At 40.3% G+C, this 19,016-nt stretch overlaps 2 protein-coding genes across 8 annotated transcripts in view; one reads left to right on the top strand and one right to left on the bottom strand.

Annotated features, from left to right (window-relative positions):
• ORC4 (origin recognition complex subunit 4) overlaps nt 1-19,016 on the top strand; it is a 407,571-nt gene that overhangs the window by 181,601 nt on the left and 206,954 nt on the right. The window lies entirely within an intron of this gene.
• The window catches only part of MBD5 (methyl-CpG binding domain protein 5), a 269,324-nt gene that overhangs the window by 130,031 nt on the left and 120,277 nt on the right, over nt 1-19,016 (bottom strand). The gene's annotated exons all lie outside the window — the stretch shown is intronic.

Genomic DNA, 19,016 nt, shown 5'->3' with positions numbered 1-19,016 from the left:
GACCATTCTTGACATGTGTCCAAACCACCAGAGTCATCTTTCTTGAATCGCTGTTGCCTTTGCAGTGTAGATTATAAATTAATTATATACATAGGGTGAAAACTTTAGAAGTGCAGAAGTGATTTTAATGAGACTTCGGTGCTTCTGAAAATGAGAATCGGGCTCCAGAGTCACTTATACACTTTTGAAAATTATAATGGCTAAAAAATAATTTACAAACTTATTGATAAAGAGGTATTTACGTTTTCTTCCTTGCTGCATATTTACCTACCAATAATCTCTGAAATTCCTAAAAGGTTGAAATAAAAAATAAATCAATATGTGATTAAAGTTACATTATGTTGAGCGGTAAATGATATAGTTAAAGTTGTAGCAAAATTTTCATTTTTACAGCAGTAAATGAATCTTTATTTTACAGAAGTGTAGTAAAAAACAAATTAGAAGTCAGAATATTTGATTTTTTTCATGTTGGTTTGGTGCAGACTGATACACACAGGTTGATACACACAGAATCACAGGACTGGAAGGGATGAGAGGTCATCTAGTTTAGTCCTCTGCACTCATGGCAGCACTAAGTAGACCATCACTGACAGGTGTTAGTCGAACCTGCTCTTAAAAATCTCCAATGATGGAGATTCCACAACCTCCCTAGTCCATTTCTTCTAGTGCTTAACCACCCTGACGGGAAGTTTTTCCTAATGTCCAACCTAAACCTCCCTTGCTGCAATTTAAGCCCACTGCTTCTTGTCCTATCCTCAGAGGTTAAGAAGAACAATTCTTGTCCCTCCTCCTTGTAACAACCTTTTATGTACTTGAAAACATATGTCCCCTCTCAGTCTTCTATTTCCAGACTAAAAAAAAACAATTTTTTCAATCTTCCCTCATAGGCCATGTTTTCTAGACCTTTAATCATTTTTGTTGCTCTTCTCTAGACTTTCTCCAATTTGTCCACATCTTTCCTGAAATGTGGCACCCAGAACTGGACACAATGCTCCAGTTGAGGCCTAATCAGCGTGGAGTAGAGCAGAAGAATTACTTCTTGTGTCTTGCTTACAACACACCCCAGAATGATGGTTGCTTGTTTTTTGCAACAGTGTTACACTGTTCACTCATATTTAGCTTGTGATCCACTATGACCCCCAGATCCCTTTCTGCAGTACTCCTTCTAGGGAGTCATTTCCCGTTTTGTGCGTGTGCAACTGATAGTTCCTTCCTAAGTGGAGTACTTTGCATTTATCCTTTTTCAATTTCATCCTATTTACTTCAGACCATTTCTCCAGTTTGTCCAGATCATTCTGAATTTCAATCCTATCCTCCAAAGCATTAGTAACCCCTCCCAGCTTGGTACTGTCCGAAAACTTTATAAGGGTACTCTCTATGCCATTATCTAAATAATTGATGAAGATATTGAATGGAATCTGACCCAGAACTGATCCCTGCGGGACCCCACTTAATATGCCCTTCCAGCATGACTCTGAACCACTGATAACTACTCTTTGGGAATAGTTTTCCAACCAGTTATACACCCATCTTATAGTAGCTCCATCTATGTTGCATTTCCCTAGTTTGTTTATGAGAAGGTCATGTGAGACGGTAAAAAAAGCTTTACTAAAGTCAAGTTATATGACGTGAAATAAGGCAATGTCCAAAAAGACCACTTTAGAGTAAAGGTTCTTATATTTCTTTGAATCCCGTTTTATGAAAATGTTTAAGCTCCTGGCATCTAATTTTCACTTCACGTTATTCTACATATGCTAAGTAGGACAGTAGCAATAAGAAGTAGGAGCTCCTTCTATTTTGTGTTTTTTCTTCAATTTTCCAATCACTGTTTCTGAATATATTGATATGAAACAAAAATACTAAATTCTGCCGACAATATCATCCCCATAGCAGTTTGTATGATAAAATGTTGTCTGCATAGGACTTCAGACCAATGTTTCCAACTGCAGCTACACAGCAGAGGAAGAGAGACAGATACACACATACAGTTTAAATCTCACTTGTACTAATGGAGGTTTACATGCCAATTCTCTTTATCAGCTGAGGCCATAGCTACAATCCTAGACGTTGATCAGCCACCGCCACATACCTCTTTACAAATAAGTCAACATAGAGGTTACATGACGCCACAATTAGGAATAGAACCCAAGTTTCCAGTATGGTAGCCCCAAATATTACCCACTTAGCAACAATGTCTTTCAGATAGATTGTTCAAAAATATACATCCTTTTATTACCCTAGCTCTAACTAATATATTACACAGCCCTTCAGAGACAGGATTCCTGATTTCCACATTGTCTAATGCTGTCGAGCAAACAGTCATATAATATACCAGAGATGTGTGTGTCAGCTCCTTCTCTGCTGACTGGTCCAGAAAGAGACTTGTAATTACTCCTGTTGCTGAAGTGGTAGAAGTTTGAGTTGAGGATTCAACTCAGGGACAGGATTCAAATCCTGCTGCCAACCAATATCACAGGATGTTATGAATACATGCAATATAATTTATTTTTGAAAACCTAGTTTATTTAATTCACACAGTGAGAAAATATCCTTTAAAAGCAGTTATTTTTTAAACTTAAAAAGCCATTATAATCTATAAATTATGGAATGACAACAAAATACAGGTTTTTCACATTTCAATTATTTGTCAAAGGTTTTGTTTGCAGGTCTCACATATTGGAAGGTTTGAAAGTTGAGAGATATGCTTCCCAATGGCAGGGATAGGGGACCCAGAATGAGGGGTTGCACAGTAGATAGACCTGCTGCTGGAGTGCCACCATGTACCTTGTGGCTACAGCTGCTCCGTGCTGTGTCCAATTTCTAGAAGCTGAGAAGTTATGGTATATTTTGGGAAGTGAGTGATGACACAGAGTCCTTCATGGAGGTTCCCTCCAGCTGACAGATTATGTCATCACTGATATATGCGGGTGGTTGCTTTTAGCATATTTACTTTGAGTAACTTTTAAATAGTGTCAAAATAGAGACAAAAATCTTCCTGAGACATACCACATGTTTTAGGAGGAACATCATTGACAGGAATGGATTTAGTGTTGCAGTTTATTCCTCTGACTCCAAGCCAGATGCCTGTCCCTGCTCTCTTCTCCCTGACCCTGTGGAGCTACCCACTGAGGTACACCAATCCAGTACGGAAAAATTAGGGAATTAGCACAAACAAAAGTTTGACAAGTTTGCATCAGGAAACACCTCACCCACCTCAAAACCTTGAAAAGATTAAATAAGAAGTCAAGGGAAAAGTTTCCTGCATTCTTTGCCTCCTTCATCTATCTACAAAGTTGTCAACAACATAATTCCATAAGGCTTTCACTTCTACCTCCAACAGGTGCAAAAACCAATATGTAACCTGCTTCATCAAGCCTACACTCCAATGCAAAACCTTAACAGCACCCTCATATGCTGTTGCCTCAACCCACAGATGGGCAGATCTGCCAGTCACACTTTCAGTGTTTTTGGGAAATTACTATACCTTAACATTTCTGAGCTGTCCATAAAGAATGCAGGAAACTTCTCCCTTTGAACTTATTTCCATGGTTTCAAGATTTTGGGTGTACGTAAAGCAATCTGTCACCGCAAGTTTGTGTGTGTGTTGTATTTCAATAAAACAACTGACATATTAGAACTCACTGATTCATTTTAGTGAGGTTGCCAAATACATGAAAAAATAGGTCTCTTACATTTGAACAGACAACGTTGAAAAAAGATGACATGAAGAAATTATTCAGGCTTCTGTATTTTACATGAAAGATTTTATAGCTGTTATACCACAGACTTATATTCAGTGTTATGCTGGAAGCATTTGTTTTTCAAGTGGTTATAATAAACCCTGTATACAAATGCTTTCCAGGTTTACAGAATACATGCACACTAACAATTGCCATTCTTTAGAGGCATAGACTTTTTCATGAAGTGGATTTAACTTGTCAAACACACAGTTATTAAAAGGTATGGAATGAAATGAAAGTAATTTTTTTTTAGAAGTGCGTTATATGGAATAAGGCAGGGGTGAGCAAACTACAGCCCGCAAGCCGTTTTAAGCCAGCCTGCGAGCTCCCGCTGGGGAGCGTAGTCTGGGCCTTGCCCCGCTCTGGCAGGAGCGCTGGGACGGGGGCTGCAGCACATGGCTCGGCCCCACTCCAGCCAGGGCACTGGGATAGGGGCCACAGCACGTGGCTCGGCCCCGCTCTGGCTGAGGTACAGGGTCAGGGCTGCAGCATGCGGCTCGGCCACGCTCTGGCACTCCGGCTGGGGCACTGGGTTGGGGGCCGCACCATGCAGCTCCCGGAAGCTGTGGCATGGCCCTGCTCTGGCTCCTACGTGCTTCAATGGCCCTTTCTGGCACTCCAATGGGAGCTGCAGGGGCAGTGCCTCTGGATGGGGCAGCGTGCAGAGCTGCCTGGCCGTCCCTCTGTGTAGGAGCTGGAGAAGGGACATGCCACTGCTTCTGGGAGCCGCTTGAGATAACGCCACTCGCAGCCTGCACCCCTGAGCCTCTCCCCACACCCCAACCCCAGCCCTGATTCCCTCACGCTCTCCAAACCCCTCTACCCCAGCCCAGAGCACCCTCCTGTACCCCAAACCTCTCATCCCCAGCCCCACCCCAGAGCCCGCACCCCTTCCCACACCCCTGCCCTAGCCCTGATCCCCCTCCCACCCTCCGAACCCCTCAGTCCCAGACCAGAGCACCCTCCTACACCCCAAACTCCTCATCCCCAGCCCCATCCCAGAGCCTGCACCCCTAACCAGAGCCCTCACCTACTCCCGCACCCCAACCACAATGTTGTGAGCATTCATGACCTGCCATACAATTTCTATTCCCTGATGTGACCTTCAGGCCAAAAAGTTTGCCGACCCCTGGAATAAGGGGTGGTACAGTTGGGCATATATAGTTCCTCTAAATATTCTGGGGGCATTTGCAACAGGATAATGACAAAAGAGAACAGAATTAGCGAACAGAGACCAAAATGAAATGAAGCTATTCTCATGCCTACAAAGAAAAGGGAGCAATATAGACTTTTAAATCTGTATAGCAAAATATTATTCTCTTGCAAATGCATTACATTTAAGCTACACAAATATTTTGGTTAAGTAAAAAAAAAAAGCAGTCTGGCTAATTTCCTTTCACGGAAGAGGAGCAGTTAGTTCTATGGAGTATAGGAGTGGGAGCCAGGACTCCTATTCCTCACTTAGTTAATGGCTTACCATGTGGTCTCAGACAAGCAAATAGACCTCTCAATATCTGGAGTTTTCCCATATCACAAAGCTGTCAGGAGGCTAATTAGCACGGGCCAGACTATGATACCCTTACTCACACTGAGTAATTCCCTATTCTACAAGTAACCATATTACCTTCAATGGGACTATTTGAAAAGTAAGGTACAAAAGTCAACAAGGTACAATAGATCAGAATCTGGTCCTTAATGTGTAAATGCTACATAAATATTATGTATTGTTGTGAGCCCTACTCTAATACCCTTACTCATGTTGAGTGTTACCTTACTGTGAGAGTATTCTAACTGGAATCAATGAGACTACTTGAATAGTAAAATATTTGGTGTGAATATTTTGGACATTATTATCTCTTCTCTTCTTTCATCCCATAGCATCTTGGAGGCACAGGGAGCAGTACAACTTCCATATTCATTCCTGTCCATGGCTTATGCCTCCATTAAGCCCAGCCTGGTCACGTTCTTGAGTACTATGTTCCATTATTTAGCCAGTGGTTAGCTCAGTAGGACTGACCTTACTTGCGTTTGCAGTGTTCTTTGGCATCTCATCATCTGTCTTTTGCAGTGTCCCCACTATTGTAATCTTTTTGACTATTGCCAATCCTGTTCCCTTGATTACACGTTCTACTCTCTTTCTAACTTCATTTGTCTTAAAATCATTCCACTTTACACATACCATCTTTCAAAGAACTCTCATTGCTACTGCCTCCAGCCTCCTGATGGTGTTTTCGTTTAATGCTGCTGCTTTCAGACCCCAGAGTAATACTGTTAGTACACTGGTTTGATAAATTTTCACTTTAGGACCAAATGTAATGTTTTTTTCAGTCCATAATTTTGTCAGTTTCTGTGCAGCACCCACGGCTAATGCACATTTTCTTTTAACTTCATCCTTAATGGAACTATCAACACTGATAGGATGTGGATAAATTGGAGAGAGTCCAGAGGAGGGCAATGAAAATGATCAGGAGGCTGGGGCACATGACTTACGAGGCGAGGCTGAGGAAACTGGGCTTGTTTAGTCTGCAGAAGAGAAGAGTAATGGGGGATTTGATAGCAGCCTTCAACTATCCAAAAAGGTTCCAAAGAGGATGAAGCTTGGCTCTTCTCAGTGGTGGCAGATGACAGAACAAGGAGCAATGGTCTCAAGTTGCAGTGGGGGAGGTCTAGGTTGGATATTAGGAACCACTATTTCACTGGGAGGGTGGTGAAATCTGGAATGGGTTACATAGGGAGATGGTGAAATCTCCATCCTTAGAGGTTTTTAAGGCCTGGCTCGACAAAGCCCTGGGTAGGAGGATTTAGTTGGTGTTGGTCCTGCTTTGAGCAGGGGGTTGGACTAGATGACCTCCTGAGGTCTCTTCCAACCCTGACATTCTATGATTCTATGATCAAGCTTCTTAGGTACACGCAAGATACTATTTGTTCTAAAACTTCATCGTTGCTGCCTTTCAATGGTTTAACTAGTTTCCCTTTTCCAAGATACAACCACTTGACTTCCTGGCATTGACTGTTTGTCCAAGTCAACTACACCAGTTTCCCAAGATAGTAATATTATCATAACCAATTCCAACGTGTCTGCTAGTTGTATGATGCCCAAACTAAGGAGCTTAACTCTAGATCATCCAATGCCACACCCTCCAATTTATCTAATGTTCTTAATGTCCATTTTAAGAACAGGATGAAAAATTATGGTGATTCCATGCCCCCTTATCTTATATCAAACTTTGACTTGAACAAGGTTGCTTAATTTTCCACTAATTCTTACAGCACGGCAAGCGTCTTCCTACATAGCTATTATAATTGTAATAATCTTATCTGGAACTCCATATAACTGCTACTTTCCATAATGCTTCCCTCCAAACAGAATCAAATGCCTTTGTAAAGTCAGTGAAAAGAGCAGACATCTTTAATCTTCATTCTCCATCAACAGCTGGAGCGTGAATATGTTATCAGTGCAACTTTGGCCTCGACTAAAGCTTCCTTGTTCTTTGCCTACTACAACTTGCCTGCTAGATGAATGGGGAAGTTTGCAATGCAGAATGGATATCAGCAATGAACCACCATCAAAAAAAGAAACAGAAAGAGCAGTAAAATAGTTTAAAAACGGAAAGCTGCAGGTATTGACAATATAACAGCAGAGCTGCTAAAAGCTGATGCGACAAGTGCTATAAAAAAATTATAAAAGCAGGCGTGAGAGCAAGAGGGTACCAGATGACTGGCTACAGGCAGTAGTTGTACTATTCTTGAAGAAAGTAGATCCAGTTGATCCATATATTTAGAGGTACAAGTTTAGAGTACCAGGGAAGATAATGAATAAAATAACTGTGAACAGATTAAGACTTTATTCTAAAGATATGTAGTTACATTTATTTCTAACGAGAAGTTTAGATAATTAAAACACATTCCTAAACTATTGCATTTCATGGAACTTGGACAATTCTTGGTCTGCAAATCACTCAGTTTGCACAGTAAATTTTACAATATAAAAGCCATTTTAACCGTACTTTTAAAACATTAAATAAAAAGACTCCAGCATACTATTCCATTTCCTAATAGAAAGGATAATCAGCTATTTGCCTATTGAGAACTTGTAGTCCTACTTCTAATTTTAGCTATTATAACATCCAGGGGTACCAGTACACTTCTTAAAATCAGCTGTGAGTAACCAACTAACATTGCCATCAGGCTGTTGGGAATACACTCTTCTACTGCATTACATCTTGGCAATAGATATACATTAACAAGAATTTATCTAGAAAAGATTTTATCCTCAGACAATGAGGCACAACACCACACTGAGAAAGCATAAACAAAGATATATCTAAAACAAATCCCTGTTGGAGTGGATTTGTGGTCTTTGGTAAGTTTACTATCATTCTTGTCTCCCTTAACAGTTTGAGGATTACATCTTTTATGATAACTATTGCCATATGTTTTGTGGGCCGATGAACACCATACTATGAGGCAATAATACAAGTTAAGAATCAAAAGGAATTGAAAATCAAAAACAAAACATAAGAGACCTTAAAAACTAGCTATAATAATATAATAGTAACCCAACCATTCTTATCAAATTTGGCAAAGATGTCCACTCCCAGCTACCTTCGAGACACCACTGACTTCCTGAGGAAACTTCAATCCATCGGTGATCTTCCTGATAACACCATCCTGGCTACTATGGATGTAGAAGCCCTCTACACCAACATTCCACACAAAGATGGACTACAAGCCGTCAAGAACACTATCCCCGATAATGTCACGGCTAACCTGGTGGCTGAACTTTGTGACTTTGTCCTTACCCATAACTATTTCACATTTGGGGACAATGTATACCTTCAGATCAGCGGCACTGCTATGGGTACCCGCATGGCCCCACAGTATGCCAACATTTTTATGGCTGATTTAGAACAACGCTTCCTCAGCTCTCGTCCCCTAAAGCCCCTACTCTACTTGCGCTATATTGATGACATCTTCATCATCTGGACCCATGGAAAAGAAGCCCTTGAGGAATTCCACCATGATTTCAACAATTTCCATCCCACCACCAACCTCAGCCTGGTCCAGTCCACACAAGAGATCCACTTCCTGGACACTACAGTGCTAATAAACAATGGCCACATAAACACCACCCTATACCGGAAACCTACTGACCGCTATTCCTACCTGCATGCCTCCAGCTTTCACCCTGACCACACCACACGATCCATCGTCTACAGCCAAGCTCTGCGATACAACCGCATTTGCTCCAACCCCTCAGACAGAGACAAACACCTACAAGATCTCTGTCAAGCTTTCTTACAACTACAATACCCACCTGCAGAAGTAAAGAAACAGATTGATAGAGCCAGAAGAGTTCCCAGAAGTTACCTACTACAGGACAGGCCTAACAAAGAAAATAACAGAACACTACTAGCCGTCACCTTCAGCCCCCAACTAAAACCCCTCCAACGCATTACTAAGGATCTACAACCTATCCTAAAGGATGACCCAACACTCTCACAAGTCTTGGGAGACAGGCCAGTCCTTGCCTACAGACAGCCCCGCAACCTGAAGCAAATACTCACCAACAACCACATACCACACAACAGAACCACTAACCCAGGAACTTATCCTTGCAACAAAGCCCGTTGCCAATTGTGCCCACATATCTATTCAGGGGACACCATCACAGGGCCTAATAACATCAGCCACACTATCAGAGGCTCGTTCACCTGCACATCCACCAATGTGATCTATGCCATCATGTGCCAGCAATGCCCCTCTGCCATGTACATTGGTCAAACTGGACAGTCTCTACGTAAAAGAATAAATGGACACAAATCAGATGTCAAGAATTATAACATTCATAAACCAGTCGGAGAACACTTCAATCTCTCTGGTCACGCAATCACAGACATGAAGGTCGCTATCTTAAAACAAAAAAACTTCAAATCCAGACTCCAGCGAGAAACTGCTGAATTGGAATTCATTTGCAAATTGGATACTATTAATTTAGGCTTAAATAGAGACTGGGAGTGGCTAAGTCATTATGCAAGGTAGCCTGTTTCCTCTTGTTTTTTCCTACCCCCCCCCCCAGATGTTCTGGTTTAACTTGGATTTAAACCTGGAGAATGGTCAGTTTAGATGAGCTATTACCAGCAGGAGAGTGAGTTTGTGTGTGTATGGGGGTGGGGGGGATGTGAGAAAACCTTGATCTATGCAGGAAATAGCCCGACTTGATGATGTAAAGAGTTGTCACTTTGGATGGGCTAGCACCAGCAGGAGAGTGAATTTGTGTGGGGGGGTGGAGGGTGAGAAAACCTGGATTTGTGCTGGAAATGGCCCACCTGTTGATCACTTTAGATAAGCTATTACCAGCAGGACAGTGGGGTGGGAGGAGGTATTGTTTCATGATTTCTGTGTGTATATAAAGTCTGCTGCAGTTTCCACGGTAAACATCTGATGAAGTGAGCTGTAGCTCACGAAAGCTCATGCTCAAATAAATTGGTTAGTCTCTAAGGTGCCACAAGTCCTCCTTTTCTTTTTGCGAATACAGACTAACACGGCTGTTCCTCTGAAATTTGTGTAGGTGTCAACTTCTGGGACAAATAGACGCCAATAAAGTATTTCTCCTTGCATCTGCTTCTCTACACAATTATAAAAACAGAAAGGAAAGGATTATAGATTCACAAATAGAGAGAGTCAGAGACATCAATTTAGTCAATAAACTGAGTACTAGTAAAATGCCAACCTGGTCCCTTCAAAAAAGAAATGACAAGCTCAAATAATATGTTTTATGAATGTGAACAGACTCATTTTATAAAAAACATCCTAGTTTTGACAAGAAAGGTACATGTTCCAGATAAGAAATGACATACGCACATCCTTTACCCAACAGTTTAAAAACAGAATGAAAACATGGTATCAACAAATAACTCAGCTCCAAACAATAAGGAAGAAAACTATACACATGTGAAACCTATTGTAGTAAAGAGAAAAGAATATTGAAATGCCATATATTAGAGCACTCATCTCTGTTAGTTGTCATAGCAAGCATCTGCCTATACAAACAAGATATCCTCCTAACTCTGGGCTTAGGGGGCTTGTTCTTTATATTTTGAAGAAGTTAATGACTGAAATTGGACTCTTATGGAAATTAAAGGCTTTCTGAAGTAACCATAAAATAAATTTCAATTTATTTCAGTTTTGTGGAAGGGTCTTGCAACTATTTTAAAAAAACATCTCTACTCATTAGTAAATATTTTGAAGTAAAGCATATTTGAAACCAGTGATGTATTTCTACTAGCTGCTTTGCATATCTATGATGGTACATCTCTCCATTTCCTAGGCCAAAATATAAACAATGGAAATGAAATCTACTTTTCTACTTCACTGAAATTTAATTTAATATGGAGATAACTCTAGGATTGATGAAAGCTGGTATGATCAATAAAGAATTTTAGTTTCTCCATCATACTGAGTTGTCTTATTTTTTAGAACACTAATTTACATATGAAGAGTACCATAAATACAATTAACCTTAATATATTTTGTGTTTAATGGTTACAACTGTAAGCAAATATAACTGACTATCTGAATTTGTTTCCATGTTTTTCCATTTTAAATTATATTGATGTTTTAGAAAGGTATTATGGCTAATCACCAGTATATACAAGGATCATTCTAATGAGCACAGAATTATATTAATCCAATGCCTACTCAATACACTTTGTAACAAAACCATAATGCACAAAATATAAATACGCAGAAGCAAATGCATTTGGCATGACTAATACCTCAAAGGAAGAACAAATAGTTTCCAAACCAAGAGACCACATCAGGCCACATTATAGTCCAGGTATCAACAACTGACAGAACAATTCCAGACACAGCTTCCAGGTAGTCAAAAACATTTGTCTTAATATTTTAGGCAAAGGGAGCTTTTTCTGTATACTGAAAGTTGATTTTTTTTAATATCAGGAAGTTACTGCATCCCCTATCCTTTCCCGCATGCAAGGTGAATAAAAATCAGATTTTTTTCATTCTATTATTTAAATTATAATAAGTTATTCTTTTAAAAAATAAACATGTTTAAAATAAAATCTGAATTTAATACAAAATATGGTAAGGCCTAAATTTACTATAATTTCTTAAAACCTTTAAATACAAAATAAATATGCTGAGTCCACGAGCCTCCATAAAAACTTGGAGTTAGAATTAATGTCTGCTTTTCTATATAATGAAACGGGGGAAAACATAACTTTTGAGGCTAAGCCTTACAAATATGTAGGGTTTCCACTTGTCTGGTTTTCACCCGGACAGTCTGGATTTCGGCTTATGTGTCCAGGTGTCATTTGACAAGCCCTGGTGTCCAGTTTTTTGATCTGGGGGGGTGGGGAAAGAAGCAGAGCAGCAGGTTGGGGGGAAGAGGCGGTGAAGGAGGTGGGGCCTTGGGGGAAGAGACAAGGGGCAGGACCTGAGTGGTCTGGTTACCAGCCATTAAACAGGCAACCCTATAAATACGGCACAATAAATCAGCCTAATTTAAGGTATGTCTACAGTAGAAATGCTACAGTGGCACAGTTGAGCTGCACCGCTGTAGCATAGACACTTAGTACAGCAATGGAGAGGGTTCTTCCATCACTATAGTAAACCAGCCTCTCCAAGAAGGGGTAGCTAGGCAAAGAGAATAATTCTTCTGTCAGCCTAGTGGTGTCTACACTGACACTAGGTCACAGAGTGCATGAAAATTTTCACAGCCCTGAATGATGTAATTAAGCCAACCTAGCTTTGTAGCGTGGACCAGCCCTTAGGAGACAGGCTGATTTTCAAGAGACTTAGGTGAGGATGAAGCTCCAGTCACTTTCACTTAGGCATATTTGAAAACTTTCCTAGGCAGACCTGAAATAATCAGTTTAATTTACTGACTACAGTTAATGCCTCTGTTTAATCAGTCATTTAGTGGTAAATGTGAAACATGTTTGTATAAGTTTATGTATTCAAAATATTTAATGCCGTTATGTTTAATAAGAATAAATTTTATATGCTGTTGTGTGTGTTTAATTAAATTCCAGTTACCATTCTAATGCAGCTTGGCACAAATCATGAGCAAAAAGTCAATTATCTAGTAAATAAGCAATATATCATTCACCATTTATTAACATACTAAAATGTAAATTAATAATAATCTGAAAATATTAAGCTACATAATTGCTTAAATAAATATCTATAGTTATAACATACCCTCGTAGGTAGCAAAAAAGTACCAAATCTAATGTAAAAGCTCTATTTAGTTGTAAATCAAAATGTTTTAATAGGTATATCAACCAATGAGAACATACTTTTTTTTTTAGAAACTGACTGAAGTAGAAATGGAAAAGTTGATTAAAATTGATTACTTAAATTGAGGCTTTCCACTTGGTGATTTAAATCACCTTGATTTAAATCAATCCGCCCTGCCCACAAGTACTGTTAAAGGAATTGTACAACCCTTAAACTGTAGCTTTCACTTCTGTTATTTCTTACCATTCAGATGCTAATAAAATTAAAGGGAATTTTGCATCAGGGTCAGCAGTCCTGGATTATTGCCGGTTTTAGTCCTGGATTTGACAGTTTATTTGATCTTGCAAAAATCAAGTCTCAAAGGGGGCTTTATAAATTTTGTAAAGAATATTACACTATATAGGCATCCTGTTCATATAACTAGGGCCCTACCAAATTCACAGCCATTAAAAAAAAACGCTTCACGGACCATGACATTTGGTCTCCCCCTGTGAAATCTAGTCTTTTGTGTTCATTTACCCTATATTATATAGATTTCACAGGGGAGACCAGCATTTCTCAAATTGGGGTCCTGACTCAAAAGGGAGTCGCAAGGTTATTTTAGGGGGGTCACAGTATAGCCACCCTTACTTCTGCGCTGCCTTCAGAGCTGGGCGGCTGGAGAGCGGTGGCTGGGTGCCCAGCTCTGAAGGCAGTGCCCCACCAGCAGCAGTGCAGAAGTAAGGGTGGCAACACCGTACCATGCCACCCTTACTCCTCTGCTGCCGTCTTCAGAGCTGGGTGGCCAGAGAGTGGCAGCTTCTGATTGAGGGCCCAGCTCTGCAGGTAGCAGCACAGAAGTAAGAGTGGCAATACCATACCAGGCCATCCTTACTTCAGTGCTGCTGCTGGCGGCGGCTCTGCCTTCACAGCTGGAATCCCAGCCAGCAGCCGCTGCTCTCCAGCTGCCCAGCTCTGAAAGCTGCGCCGCCGCCAAGGGCAGCAGTACCACAACACATGCGCACAACTCCTCTTTGGGTCAGGACCCCTACAATTACAACATCATGAAATTTCACATTTAAATAGCTGAAATCATGAAATTTACTATTTTTCAATTCCTATGACCATGAAATTGACCAAAATGGACTGTGAATTTGGTAGAGCCCTACATATAACCATATATAATTCTTGAATGACTTAGCATAAATGGGATACAGGGCACTTAAATACTATAGAGAGTATAGTTTTATTAGTTTTATTTCCTTCCTAGCTTCCCTACTAAACCCATGGTTCTCAGGTGTGTCTTCAGACAGAATATAAATCTCTTCACAGCTAGACCAAGGCAGAAGTTCTCCCAACAGAATTATGTACCCAGAAACCTGACACTGGCTGCTTCATCCTTCACTGTATTCTAAACTGGATTACATGTATGCAAAAAATATCAATTTCCATCATACAGCCTTAGAATTCAGGAGCAGAAATTCAGCATACTGTAGAATAAAAAAAATTCATGCCTGAGAAAACATGAGTACAGTGTAATATTTTTATTCTAACTCTGAAACAGGTTCAATATTTTTGTCATTGCACAGACACTTCAGGAGGTATTTTGTATTTTTTAAATAACATTCTTCAAAAAATATAGAATGATTTCCTTGCCTAAAAAAATAATGAGGAACAGTTCTTTCCATATTCAAACACTGCACCAAATTCATGCTTGATGTAACTCACTGAAGACAACCCCATGCCTGAAAATCAGTTAGGCAAGTGGTGAGCTGAGGTTCCTAGGTTGTTCATTTTATTACCTCATCCTTACAACCCTACCCCCCTCGTCTATCTTGTTCTCTTATTGCATTTTTTTTCTGGATTAATCTATATGGGGCATGTAGCAAGGTACAGTATGCTCTTGCCTCTTTGCACCACAGAAACTGGCTGAGGCTCTATTGGTAGTGTATCCACCATGTAATTTATTTGAATTCCCTCCACCAACACCATTACAATTCTATGAAACAGTACTATCTACAATATCACCTATGCTTTAGGCCAGTGATCAGTATTCCCTCTAATTTTTCCCAAACATGTGCGGAATGAATTTTGTTATGTGCACCAATATGGAGGTGATGTGCGACACGCTGAGTATTGCCTATTGAATATCACTGCTTTAGGCCCTTTCCTCAGGAGCTGAGAGGAGCAGAGGTCTCCATTCCCTGACTGGGATCAGCAGTTCCTCTCTCCTCAGCACTTCCTTCCCAGACTTCATCAGCCTTGAGCTGGTTGGCTAACTGGCTTGTTAACTCACCCAGGCCACCAGCCTGATTAGCTAATTACCTTTAATTATGCCAATTAGCTTTCTCCAGGGGAACTAATTAGTATCAGAGTGATCAGAGTGCAGGCTCACCTATTAACTTGCTGCACTCTGTCATAGGTAGGGACTGTTTTCTTCCTTTGTCTGAATAGTGCCTGGCACAATGGGGTGCTGATGCTTGAGTGGGATTCCTAAAAGCTATTCTAAAGGGCTTGTCTACACTACCCACCGGATCGGCGGGCAGCGATTGATCCAGCAGGGGTCTATTTATCGTGTCTAGTATAGACGCAATAAATTGACTGCTGAGCGCTCTCCCGTCGACTCTGATACTCCACCAGAACGAGAAGCGCAAAAGGAGTTGATGGGAGAGCATCAGCTGTCGACTTACTGCAGAGAAGACACCACGGTAAGTAGATCTAAGTATGTCAACTTCAGCTACGCTATTCACATAGCTGAAGCTGCATTTCGTAGATCGACCCCAAGCGGTAATGTAGACAAGCCCTAATATAAATGTATTACAAAAGTAGTTTTTTTAAGTAGTAAAGAGCAAACTGGATTCTAGGGTGAATCTATTATCCAAAGATTCTGTGAGGTAAATCAATCAACAGTTTACTGTTCTGGTTCATAGTACTTTCTCATTGTATTTGTCATGGTCAGGAGTTTTTTGTCAGAATGATTTTCTAACAGAAAAATGAGAATTTTGCAAAAATCAAAATTTCCCACAGTAAAATTTCCAATCTTGCTGAAAATTTTCAATTTACCACTGGGAAAATCCAAGTGATTCTCTACCCCCCCCCCCCGGCCGCAGCTGTGTGTCTGGAAGGCTAGAGTCAACTGCAAAATTACAAAACCCTTCAAAGGAATGCTCCGAGGCTGAGCACTCACTCTCTAAATCATCCCGAACTCTGGGGCTGGAAAGGCAGAAAGCCAGGGCACTCAGTGTTCTTGTCTCTGTTGTATTAATTTAAATGGAATATATGGGCCAACAGTGTTTATATAACACTCTTTAATGTTGGACAGTGACTGGGTTAAACAAGGTTCAGGGTTTAGTATACAGAAACCTCAGCGTGCTCAGTACATAGGCAAGCACACCATTAAAAATAATTGTAAATCTTTTAAATAAAAAGATACAGAAAAAATGAAAACCAGTTAATGTTTTTCAGAAATGTGAAGTATTACGTAAGACTCATTTCAACAACTTCCCTTGTTCCCTCTCCTTTCATCTGGAAAAAAAAAACTTTTCTGACAGTCTTTTAGATGGAATTAAAGATGGTAATAACTGTCCTTTTTAGGGAAAAGAGAGGAACTTAGTTGAAATGGGCTGGAGCTATTATTGCTGTTGTTGTTAAAGTCTGATCCTGCTTCCTAAGATGACAAAACAAGACAAACATACAAAAAGGTGGAGGGAGCGAGAAAAGAACAGCAAAGACAGAAAATGCAGCCTTTGGCGGCAGTGTTGACTTTCATTTGCAACCTTGTTGCTAGAAAAAACAGGCCCAGCACATGGTTTTACCAGCCACTCAAAGACTTGGCATTAGGTTGTCGAGGGACTGCATGTAGCTGCCTTTTACTGGTCACAGTCTTACAGCAGTGTTCCAAAACATAGTCTTGGCTGGCTAAGTCAGTCTCTTATTAGACTGAAGGAAAAAGGAGAAAGATACAAATGAAAAGAAATAAGATCTGGAAGGTAAAGGACACATGGGGAGAGCAGAGGGACGATGAAGTCTCAAATCTCAGATGTTGTTTGGGATTTATACAAAGCTGGTGGAGATGGAGATGTCATCTGAGTCCCTCTCTTTGGCCTGCGGTGGGCAGGACATCTCTCAGGATGATGAAGGCCTGGGGTCCCAGCAGACAGTGGGGATGACACCCACTGTGGTGAAGTTTGCTTCAGAAGCTGTTGGCAGAACACTATTTCTTCTGAAAAATTTGCCCCAAAGTCTTTTTTTATTTTATTTTTTTTAAGAATCTCAAAATGGAGCGTTGGGCACAATAGTCCATCCTCTCATTATTTTGTCCATCAATAGACATAATTTTCAACACTGATTTTGGTTAATTGATTTCCACGCCTCTACTCCTTTATTTTAGCCAGCCTGGGACAGCTCAGTCAGCAGAGCGTCAGACTCTTAATCTGAGGGTCTAGGATTCGAACCCCCATCTGGGTGGTTGGCTTTTAATTGGGGTTAGACTAGATGATGCTTGTGGTCCCTTCTAATCCTACGATTCTATGACAACCTTAACCGAGTCCTTGACTGGCATAAAACCCTTTTAGTTTAAATTAAATTAATTCAGTCTGTCTTTTTTTTTACATTTTTATAATAATTTTATATAACACATCATTGGGGCAATTTATGAACTTCAATCACTTTTTTTTTTAATAGTTGCGCTTATAATTAGGTTAAGTCTGTAGGCCCAATTAGCACCTAGCCAGCTCTGAAGTCGGGTTATTTAGTTTAGTTATTCTGTTCTTTACAAGTAAATAGTTAGATTTTAAAACATAAGTATTTAAAAATCTGATTTTCTTCTCTCTCTCTCTCTCTTTATTTTAACTTCTTAGTTTGGATATGGGCTCCCCATAGACACAGGCTCTCGCTACATCCCTACACAGCTCTGATTACTTCCTCCCTATTGGTAGAGATGTGTCCTGCCTGCCCACTGCCGGGGCAGGGGAATTGGCCAGAACTTGATTGTCTCTCAGCTCCTAAAAACTTGCCAATGTGTAGACAATAAATGAAGCTGGATGGCGAGGCCAGTGCTGATGGGATAGTAGACCCAAGAAGAATGGTATGAGGCAGCAGCTGCTTTACTAAAAGACCGATACCCTCAGTGACCCAGTTCAATCTTTTTTTTTTTAAAAAAAAAATCTGTATGGCCCGCCAAAAGGTTTTAAGAGGATTTTGTGACCTTCTATTATCTAAAGTTGCTCATCCCTGGTTTAGATGATGCTTTAGCATTGTAACACTATAAAGTACCCTACAGTACAATCAATAATACAAATGAAGAAAATACATAGAAACTAAAAAAAACCAAAAAGTAGAATAAATTTCCAATTCATCCACAGACTAAATTTTAAAAGAGACTTACAAGTTTGATCCTGATAATACCCAGAGGGGACGTCTTAGTAAGTAAAATGTTAGCATAGAGATACAAACACTTGGCCCAATTCAAAGTCTATTAAAGTTAATGAAGAAATTCCTACTGGAAGGTGGGACTGACGAGTCCTGAATGCCACTAGCTAAACAATGATTTCAAAACTACTCTACCAAATTTGGCATTTGATCTGCAACTTGGTCAAGGAGAGCTGCAGGTGTGGTATGCATTGAGCAGCCAATGGGCTGCTTCAGCAGCAAGGCTCAAGTAGCAGACTCTGCCTGATCAGAAAGCACAACTGTTTGGAGGGAGCTCATTGGGCCCAAATGAGCTTGCTGGGTTGGCTAGCAACTATGCTAGGTGCTAGCTGTGCTCCTGACAAATGGCCCTGTAATTGCACGTTAAACATTTTGGACTATATGATAACCATTTATCTTCTTGTACTTTTGATACTGACAAAAGTTCTGGCAATGAGTCTGGAGAAATGTTTGGATCTGTCATACACCCAAATCAAGTTGGGTTTGTCAGAGACCATCATGGCTCTGGTAACCTTTGACAACTTATTGATATTATAAGCAATGAAATAAGATGAGCCTGAACAACAAGCCATTTTAGGCTTAGATGCAGAAAAGGCTTTTGAT

The sequence above is a fragment of the Lepidochelys kempii genome, chromosome 11 (assembly GCF_965140265.1).
Source record: "Lepidochelys kempii isolate rLepKem1 chromosome 11, rLepKem1.hap2, whole genome shotgun sequence".
Taxonomy (NCBI): Eukaryota; Metazoa; Chordata; order Testudines; family Cheloniidae; genus Lepidochelys; species Lepidochelys kempii.
Note: the sequence above shows the minus strand (reverse complement) of the source record. Positions and strands in the feature narration are given on the sequence as shown.